Source organism: Microcebus murinus, chromosome 5 (genome assembly GCF_040939455.1).
Source record: "Microcebus murinus isolate Inina chromosome 5, M.murinus_Inina_mat1.0, whole genome shotgun sequence".
NCBI classification, from domain to species: domain Eukaryota; kingdom Metazoa; phylum Chordata; class Mammalia; order Primates; family Cheirogaleidae; genus Microcebus; species Microcebus murinus.
Genome location: NC_134108.1, coordinates 52,221,562 through 52,228,001, shown reverse-complemented (window position 1 = coordinate 52,228,001; position 6,440 = coordinate 52,221,562).

Sequence of the window (6,440 nt, the reverse complement as noted above, 5' to 3'; positions counted from 1 at the left end):
CTGCCAGATTCTCACTAGCAGCATTTTCTTTTTGAGTCATGACTTTGCTTTTATAGAAATAGTCACAGCCAAAATATTTTAAAAGATTACCATTTGAAAAAGAACAAAAACTTTTTTCTGTCCACACTATTTCCTCATCTTAGGGAATTTTAAAGGCCAAAGCTTCAGTGAGCTGCATTTTTCTTCTTTTTCTTTAATTTTTTATTGAACTAAAATATGCACATAGAAAAGTGCATATTTCATAATGTATAGTATGAAGAATTGTTGCAAAATGAACACCCCCCTTCTAACTAGCAGCCAAATTTAGAAACAGAATGATAACAGTACCCCTAGAGACTCCCCTGGCTCCTTTCCAGAAAATAACTCAAAGGTAGCCATTATTTTGATTTTGTCCTTCAAAAAATTGAATTTTGCAGCATGTACTATTTTATCTGACTTGTTTTACACAATGTTCTGTTCATGTATGGTTGTAGATCATTCATTTTTATTGCTGTATTGAATTCTATTATGTGCATATATCACATTTTAATTTTTAAATTACACTACTTATAGGTATTTATACCATTTCTAGTTTTGGCTCTTACAAATAGTGCTGCTATAAACACTCTAGTATATGCCATTCAATGTCCATTTTATTTTAGCCTTTAAAATTAAGTAGTGTATCATTGGTGAAAAGGGTAAAAATATTGTATTTGAATCTAATGATGAATACTTAAAATAGCAGCCTTATGATAACATATTTGAATATCATTATGAAAATATGCTTCTGAAATTAAACTCTAAAAACTATAATCCTATAATATAAAATCAGAATTCTAGTGAATAAGAAAAGTTAACATCTACTTTTAAAACAACAAATGCATTGCCAAAATAATATAAAGAAGCTAATAGCATTGGTCTTTTTTTTTAACTTCACATACTTAGCATTTATCACCATTAAAAAATAGAACTAACATATGATCCAGCAATCCCACTTCTGGTTATACATCCAAAGAGAATAAAGTCAGGATGGTGGAAGAAGTATCTATACTCTCATGTTCATTGCAGCATTATTCCCATTAGCCAATATATGGAATCAACTGTGTTCATTGACAAATGAATGGACAAAGAAAATGTTGTGTATATAAACAATGAAATACTACTCAACCTCACAAAAGAAGGAAAGAAATCTTGTCATTTGCAGCAACATGGATGAACCTGGAGGACATTACATTAAGTGCCATAAGCCAGGCACAGAAAGACAAATACAGCATGATCTCACATGTGGAATCTAAAAAAGTCAAATTTATAAAAGAAGAGAATAAAATGGTTGTTGCTAGGAGTTGGCAGGGGGCACAGGTGGAAGGTAAAGAGGATTGGGGAGTTATTGGAAAAAAATACAGAATTGTATCTTACTGAATTTCAGTTAGGAGCAATAAGTTCAAGAGATCTAGCAAACAATGTACTGATAATAGTTAATGACAATGTATTGTACACCTGAAAATTCCTAAGAGGGTAGATTTTAAGTGTTTTCACAGCAAGCTGAATTTTTATGATTTTTTTATGATTATTAAGGCATATTATGGGGGTACAGATTCTAAGGTTTCAATAAATGCCCATTTCCTCCCCTTCCCCCACAAGTCTGAGTCTCCAGCATGACCATCCCCCAGACGGTGCACATCTCACTCATTATATATGTATATACCCGCCTCCCTCCCCCCTGCCCAATACCCTATTACTACAGTACCTATGTGACCACTTAGGTGCTGTTCAGTTAATACCAATTTGCTGGTGAGTATATGTGGTGCTTGTTTTTCCATTCTTGGGAAACTTCACTTAATAGTATGGGTTCCAGTTCTAACCAGGAAAATATAAGATGTGCTATGTCACCATTGTTTCTTAGAGCTGAATAGTACTCTATGGTATACATATACGACATTTTATTAATCCATTCTTGGATTGATGGGTACTTGGGCTGTTTCCACAGCCTTGCAATTATGAATTGTGCTGCTATAAACATTCGAGTGCAGGTGTCTTTTTTGTAGAGTGTCATTGGATCTTTTGGGTAGATGCCCAGCAATGGGATTTCTGGATCAAATGGTAGATTCACTTGTATCGCTTTAAGGTATCTCCATATTGCTTTCCACAGAGGTTGAACTAATTTGCAGTCCCACTAGCAGTGTAGGAGTATAGAATGTTTTTATTTCCATCTTGATTTCTTCATTTATGAAGTAATCATTTAGTAGGAGGTTGTTTAATTTCCACGTTTTTGTGTAGAAATGTGAGTTTCTGTTAGGGTTGATTTCTACTTTTATTCCACTGTGATCTGAGAAGGTACATGGTATGATTTCTATTTTTTTAAATTTCTTGAGATTTACTTGTGTCCTAGGATATGGTCAATCTTAGAGAATGTCCCGTGAGCTGATGAGAAGAACGTATATTCAGTGGATTTTGGGTAGAATGTCCTGTAGATGTCAGTCAGACCCAGTTGTTCCAAGGTTTTGTTTAAGTCCATTATTTCTTTATTAATTTTCTGTTTGGAGGATCTGTCTTGTGCTGTCAGTGGGGTGTTGAAATCTCCGGTGATTATGGAGTTGCTATTAATCCATTTGCTTAGATCCAGTAAGGTTTGATTTATGAAACTGGGTGCACCTAAGTTGGATGCATATATATTTAAAATTGTTATCTCTTCTTGTTGAAGTGTGCCCTTCACCATTATATAATGACCCTCTTTGTCTTTCACTACTTTTGTTGCTTTAAAAACTAAATCATCTGAAATTAGAACTGCCACGCCAGCCTTCTTTTGGCTTCCACTTGCCTGGAATACTGATCTCCACCCTTTTACTTTTAGTCTATATGCATCCTTGCAGGTTAGATGTGTTTCCTGAAGACAGCATATACTTGGCCTGTATTTTCTTATGCATTCAGCCAGCCTATGTCTCTTGAGTGGAGACTTTAAGCCATTCACATTTATTGAGAGAACTGATAGGTAAGGTAGATTACTGTTCATTCTGTTGGGTTGGATCTTGTTGCTTTGATTTCTCTCTTGAGCCATTGTATTATCTGGCCTTTAATCTTTGGGTTTTGGTTGTTTTTATATTCGTGAGTTTTTATTATGGTGTTCCGTGCGTAACACTGTTTTGAGTACTTCTTGTAGGGCTGGTCTTGTCTTGGTGAATTCTCTGAGACTTTGCTTGTCTGAGAATGTCTTTATTTCTCCTTCATATATGAAGCTTAGTTTTGCAGGGAATAATATTCTAGGCTGGGCATTGTTTTGTTTCAGAAGAGTGAGAATGGGGCCCCAGTCTCTCCTTGCTTGTAAAGTCTCATTAGAGAAGTCTGGTGTTATTCGAATTGGCTTTCCCTTGTATGTGACTTGCTTCTTTCGTTTTACAGCTCTTAGAAGGGCCTCTTTAGTTGATATTTTGGTCAGTCTGATGACTGCATGTCGTGACGTCTTCCTGTTTGCATTGAATCTCCCAGGGATCCTCTGAGCTTCTTGAACTTGTATATCGAGATTTTGAGCAAGGCCTGGGAAATTTTCCTCTATTATATCTTCAAATAGCTTGTCCAACCCTTGGGTGTTGTCCTCTTCCCCTTCTGGTAACCCTATTACCCTCACATTAGGTCTCTTCACATAATCCCACATCTATTGTAGGCTTTGCTCTTTTCTCTTGTTTCTCTGCTCTCTCTGTGATGGTTTTATTTAGTTGGAGGGTGTTATCTTCAATCTCTGAGATTCTTTCTTCTGTTTGATCTACCCTGTTCTTGAGACTTTCCACTGTATTTTGTAGTTCCCTGAATTGATTCTTCATTTCCAGTAGTTTGGTTAAACTTTTCTTCATTGTGTCTATTTCTTTAGTGAACTTTTCTTCTAGGTCCTGGAGGCTTTTTGTGGTTTCTTTGTGTTGTTTATTGAGTTGTTGTTGCAGATTGGTGAGTGTTCTTATGATCCACATACCAAATTCCTCTTCTGTCATTTTGGTTGCCTGATTTGGGTTGGTGTCCATTTCTAGGGGGCTGGTGCTCCTCTTTGGGGGTGTGTTTTCCGTTTGGTTCTTCATATTTCCTGAGTTCCTTCGCTGATTTCTTCCCATGTCGATCAGTTGTTTTTTCTTTCCTTTAGGTTTTTGTTTGGGTATTCACACGCCTTTTTCAGTTTCTGAGCCATTAGGTGGTATCTGTGGGTGAGATTCGACCACTCCCTGTGTAATGAGTCAGTGGGTGCCGTGAAAAGGCTGTGCAGGATGCCGTCCCTGTCAGTAGGTGGCACTTGCTTGGAGGAACAGGCTATGCTGTTGATTTTGTGTCCTGTTATCAGCTCTTGTTCTGGGCGGAGCTGGGTTGGGTAAGCCTGCCCTCAGGCACCACCAATGCCGTTAGCAGGGGTCAAAGTTCTGTTCTCTGCTTCCAGGAAAAGCTGTCAGGGCGGGGCTGGAATGGTCCCGCTCAGCCAGAAAGTCCTTCCCGCTGGTCTCCGGGCTGCTCTGGTGGTCTCAGCTTCCAGTTCTCCTCCGCAGCCTCCTCCCGTGGAGTCTCCCGGGGTCTCAGATACTCCTCCTTCCGGCCCTCGTCTGCTGTATGCTCGCTGTCTTGCTTCTTTTTTCTAATTTCTGCTAGAATCTGTCTTTTCTGCAGAGACACTCTTTCTGGCGGTGTTTCTCGTCCACCATCTTGATCCTCCTCCTCAATTTTTATGATTCTTAAACATGCATATTACAGCCAGTGGAGCTGAGCTCTTCACAAATTTAAAGTTCCCTCATCAGAAGTAAATTTTTGTTTATATCTGCTTCCTAAAACATGCATTTACTCCCACCAAGAACTAACACTCAAGCTACAACCAAGTATGATACTCATAGATTTAATAGCTAAAGAAAGTTAGTCAGTCCAAGAAAGGTGTGTGACATCTTACTTGTGTCTTCTCCTGGGTTCATATCCTTAATGTACTGATTCATTATGTCAGGAGTCAGCAAACCATGGTACACAGGGCCAAAGCCAGTCAATGGTCTATTTTTGTACAGCCCGTGAGCAATAAATGGCTTCACATTTTTAAATGCTTAAAGAAATCAGAATAAGAATATTTTTGTAACATATAAATTTCTGACACAAATTATATAAAATTCAAATTTTAGTGGACTTAAAGTTTTATTAGAAAACAGGTACACTCATTCATTTACTTATTGACTATAGCTGCTTTTATGCTACAATGGCCATTGTGAGTAGTTCTGACAGAGACTATATGACCTGCAATGCCTAAAAAAATTAATATTTGCTCTCTGGCCCTTTACAGAAAAAGTTTGCCAATCCTTGCACTACAGTCTGATCATCACCATCCTACTGATATGAAATATGAAAACTTCATATTTCATAGTGTACTCAGTATGATCTAAATGCAATATAATTTAAAAGGACAAAAGCAACAATTATACTGAATTTTGTAGGACAATCCTTATTTCAAATGACCTGCCATGTTGTCCACATAGAAAATTCTAATGTTTAAGTAATGCCAATATTTAAGCTTTCAAGCAATTATCTCCAGATTCTCTCCTGCATCTAGAAGAGACAAAAATCTTTGATCAGAGAACATATGCCCTGATTTTGGACAGAGAAACATGCTTACTGAGCCCTTGGTACTCCTTAGATTTAACCTGAAGTTAATAGTGTGACAGAAACAAGCAATCAAAGAGCATTACCAAGAAGCACAAATATAGAGACACTCTCAGGAAAACCCAGCCAATTACAGCTTTCTTTTTAGATTAGTAGAAACAATTCAACCTGATCCGTTAACAGTTTCTTTTGCCATGTAAAAGAAATCTATTTCATGTAACTGAAAATGTTTTTCAACTAAATTTCCTTCTCAAAGAGTTGCCTAAAATATAACAAAGAGATACTAAAGTATCTGTTTGTAAATAGTTTTTATATCTTTTCAGATTTATTTGGGGGAGGTGGTTTAGGGAATGCAAACCTACTAAAGAGATTACTCTATAATGTAAAATAGCAGCCAGGATGACAAGAAGTGTCATTTGATCTGAATAGAGACCTAAATGCTTTGCAGAACAGGACTGCCATTTCCCAAGCAGCACTGAAATGTTTAGAGGTTGATGATATAAACCACCCTCATCCACCCCAGCATGTTTCTCAGAAGAGGTAGCTGGAAGAAGGAACAGGCAAACTGGAGGAGTTCATTATCAATCAGCCACTAAGTATAATCTGAACATGCCCCATTCATTATACAGGATCCGTGTAATGCACAAGTAAAAGGCAGATATCAACTCCCAAGGGGCTTGCGTGCTTGTTGGCGAGGCAAGATAAAACTTCACTCTAATAAGCATTTCCAAATGAAACTATTATGAAAAAGCATGAAAGGAAAAAACATCACATACTGAAATTATTTTAGGAGTTCAAGGAGACCCAAATGTACTTTTGCTAGAAGATTCTCAGTTGCTTTTGCTAATGAGGCA